Here is a 4,334-nt window from a genome sequence, read left to right as displayed (position 1 = left end):
CAGGAGTACAGAGGCTGTGGATTGACTGGAATGAATTCATGGACTCAAGCATTGTTGAGGTCAAAGTAAAGACTTCTTACTCTTCTCAGAGAAAAAGAGTTCTCAGGGAAACTGCAACCTTAGAAGGGTACAGTTAAAATTTATATAGGATATTCTATAGTAAGACGTGAGTAATTAAGGAGTGGTTAGTTCTTAAAGGAACATGTACTTTTAGATCTACTGCACAGGTATTTTATCCAGAGTTTATCCCCTAAGCCATCCTGTTGAAGTCAAGCAATATTCATAGAACAGTTCAGAGGTATGCTAGTAACTATTTAATAGCCAGTATTCCTGTGGGGGGTGTGTGTGTGGAATGTGCACAGGATATAACTTTTAAGTTTAATTTGAATTACCAACACCTTGTTTTAGACACTACACAAACAACAAAACAATAAATCAAATTCTTATACACAGAGATTGCTAATTTCTAAAGTATAAATGTTTATACTGAAAACTTATCAATTGACTCTCTCAAGAAATTTAGAGCTGGCTCCAGCACATACCTGTTAAGTATCTCAACCCAAAGCCCCTGACTGTGCCTGGAGAATGTCTCATCTAAGCTGAATAAGAACAAAAGCCCAGACAGATTATATCAAGTCTTCCTGATTCCAGACCCAGCACTCTATCCATTGCACTACCTACTAGCTTCTAGATTACTGGAACAGATTGGACAAGAAATAATCAGGAAAAAATTACCTCAATAACTTAGTCTTATGTAAACGTGAGAACATCAATTGCTTGGGAAAGAATTCTGAGAAAATTAGAAAGCACTTTGGAAGAAATCAAATGTAGACCATTATCTTATAGTAGATGCTACAATAAGCTCAAAATGGATATTAGATCTGAATATTAAAGTTTATATCACAGCAAAATTAGAAGAGAGAAGTGGATCAAGTAACTTTTATAGCTGTGGCTAGGAAACGACTCCTTTTTGTTAAAATTCAAGTTTAAATTCAGAATTCACTCCTTTCCACATCCAACACATTGAGAAAACAAGAAAACAAAACCTATTACAAATGTGTAATAAAGCAAAATAAATCCTCACTCTAGCCATGTCCAATTTACACACACACACACACACACACACACACAAAACACACACATATACACAATTGTTTTCCATAGTTTTTCATTCTATACTTTGAGTCTGCCACCTCTCCATCTGGAGTCAAATAGCATCATGTGTTTTCTGGAACTATGGTTGGTTCTATTGTGTTGACCAGAGTTCCCAATTCCCTCAAAGCTTCCTACTTTCCAGATATGTTGTTGTATAAATTAGTCTCCTGGGTTTGCCCATCCCATTTTTCACCAATCTACAAAAGTTTTCCCAGATTTTTTCAAATCCATTCCAGTCCTGCCCTCCCTCCCAGCAATTACTTCCCCCAGCACAATAACATTCCATCACACAAATCCACTAAAATTTGTTTAGCCATCCCCCAGCCTATGACAGCTTCTCTTCCCCTGACCATTTATCAATTGGGGAGTCACTCTTATTTTTGTAAAGTTTTCTGTATGTCTTAGAAATCAAATCTTTAGCAGAGAAACATGTTGCAAAGATTTCCTCCATCCACCACCTCCCACCTCTGCACTGGTTTTCTTTGTATAAAACTTTTTCCATTTTATGAAATCGTGTCCTTTTTAATTCCCATGAATCTTTCTGTCTTTTCTTTGATCTGTCCCCTATTCATAGATATGACAAGCAGTTTCTGTCATGGTCTTCTAATTTGTTTTTATGTCATTGTTTATTTCCAAGTCACCTATTCTTATCTTCTCTTGGTGTAGGGTATGAATTGTTGGTCTATATCATTTTTTTTTTGCTAGATTGCTTTCCAGTTTTCCTAATAGTATTGGGGAGTTCATGCCCCTATATCTAGGATCTTTGGATTTGTCAAACATGGTTACAGTTCTTATTTGAGTCTGTTATGTAACAAATATATTCCACTGATTAACCTCTTCATTTCTTACGCAATACCAAATTATTTTAAAGATTACAGATTTGTAGTATAGTTTAAGATCTGGTATGACCAGGCCTCCTTCTTCCTCAAATTTTTTTTCATTAATTTCCTTATATTATTGACCTTTTGTTCTTCCAGGTGAATTTTGTTATTTTTTCTAGCTTTCTAAAGTAATTCTCTGGTAGTTTTATTGTTATGACACTTAAGTGAATTAATTTAGACAGTGAATTTTTTGATACTTTGATTGGTATAGCACTTAAATAAATTAATTTAGGTAGTGTTGCCATTTTTATTATATTGACTTTGCCTACCCATAAGCAATTAATATTTCTCCAATTATTTTGATATGTTTTTATTTTTGTGAAGTGTTTTATAATTGTCTTCATATAATTCTAACTTGTTTTGGAAGGTAGACTTTCAAGTATTTTATACTATTTGTGTTTTTTAAAACCCAAACTTATTGGAAAAGCTCATCTTTAGTTTATCCTCATTGTAAATAATGCTGGCTCTTGGTTTTATAAATATATTACTTATCATTTGAAGAAAGGTTCCATTTATTCCTATGTTTTCTAGTGTTCTTTTTTAAACAGGAATAGATGGCGTGTCTTATCAAAAGCTTTTTCTGCATCTATTGACAAAAACATGATTTTTGTTATTAATATGGTCAATTATGTTTATAATTTTCCTGCTATAAACCAGTCCTATTTTCCTGGAAACATATGGAATGCTTCTCAAATTTGCATGTTATCCTTGCACAGGGACCATGCTAATGTTCTCTGTATCATTTCAGTTTTCGCATGCATGCTACCAAAGTGCATATTTAGCTTAAAAAGCTAAACAGAGTTTATATTTGACTCTAGAAGCATAAGAAAGTCAATGTAGTTTGTAGTTTGTTGAGTAGGGGAGTAAAATGGCCAGATTTTCCCTTAAGGAAAATTGCTTTGGCAGCGGTGTGGAAAAATGGACTGAAATGGGAAGAAATTTGAGGCACGGAGACCCATTAAGAGACTGTTACAAAACCTTAGGTGACAAGGTGATGAGGGCCTGAATAGAGGTGCTGGCTGTCTGGGTAGAGAGAAGAGGTTGGATGTGAGAAATGATGTGAAGGTGAAAACAGCCAAGATTTGGCAGCTATGGGTGAGAGAGAGCAAAGAGCTATGGATAGTGCCAAAGGCACCATTTCCAGGCCCAGTCAGTGATTGTAGACATAATGCAGGCAGAATTTGCTATATCTTCGCACTGATTGGAGCATCCAAAACCTATTCCTTCCTCCTATCTTGCCCTCCCAGGTCTTCAGTGGTAGCAGGTTCAATGGCAGAGAAGACAAGAAGTCACGAAATCCTAACACATCCAGGCCACAATATCCTCTGGCTCCCAGAAAACTTGTCCAAGGGGCTGACAGGCTAGTTTTAGTACCAATATTTATTGTCTTTCTGAAATCTTGGCCTGGAGCCTAGAGCCTGGTAATGCTGGGTGAGTGATTAGATGTGGGACCCTCATGCATCTAACTTAAAAATCTCAATTACACCAGAAATAGGGTTCAGTGTAACGTATGGGGTCCTGGGGACAGTCGTGTAAATAACAAACAAGGGCACTTGCTGTGATCCATCGTCCATCCCATGAGTAACCAGGCAGTCTTGGTCTGGGCATGGTCCCAAGCTTGCATGTGAAAGACTGAAGGTCCATCAGATGGCAGCAACAGCCAGCTGTACAATTCTAACACATTTGCCCCTCACGCTCAGTCCTGCTCTAACAACTGCTGATTGCCACAGGCTGGGCAAATATTTCATACAAGGGATATGGCAGAAGCCCTATTTCTACTGACAAAGGAGCTGCTTAGGGTGTGGGTAGTGATGTATGACTAGATTTTTTGAAAGGAAAAGTCGACTCTTATTAGCTAAGGGTTATAATGATGGCTTAATTTGGGGGTATCTCCTTTCTTGGAATGATAGATAACTTAGAATATTAGAGTGGGGAGGCACTTCAGAGATTTTCTGCTTCCACCTGCCCTTTCATTTTATAGAGGAGGAAAGAATTCCAGAGAGGTCACCCAAGTAAGTTAGTGGGAGAACTGAGGAAGACACACTGGATTTGCTTCCCTGCATGGTGCTCCTCCCTCTAGGGTCAGGCTTCTACAAGCTAGACAAGTTTTTAGAAGTCAATTTCTCTGTTCTGAGTGAAATCTGCCTAGTATGGTAGAAGAAGCATTGGATTAAGAATTAGCTCATCTGGATCCAAAGCCTAGCTCCACTGCTTGCTAACTTTTTGATCACAGGTAGCTCTCCTTTATCTATTTGGGTCTCTTTTTCCTTATCTGGAAATGGGGATTAATATAGAGAT

The 4,334-nt window shown here is 37.4% G+C and overlaps 1 non-coding gene across 1 annotated transcript; it reads right to left on the bottom strand.

Moving 5' to 3' along the window:
* Positions 1–2,707: 2,707 nt before the first annotated feature.
* LOC140521750 (U6 spliceosomal RNA) lies at positions 2,708–2,812 on the bottom strand. Its single transcript, XR_011973052.1, has one exon. It is a non-coding gene; the product is annotated as a U6 spliceosomal RNA (small nuclear RNA).
* Positions 2,813–4,334: the final 1,522 nt, after the last annotated feature.

The sequence above is a fragment of the Notamacropus eugenii genome, chromosome 1 (genome assembly GCF_028372415.1).
Source record: "Notamacropus eugenii isolate mMacEug1 chromosome 1, mMacEug1.pri_v2, whole genome shotgun sequence".
Taxonomy (NCBI): Eukaryota; Metazoa; Chordata; class Mammalia; order Diprotodontia; family Macropodidae; genus Notamacropus; species Notamacropus eugenii.
This window is presented reverse-complemented; position numbering and strand designations above follow the sequence as displayed.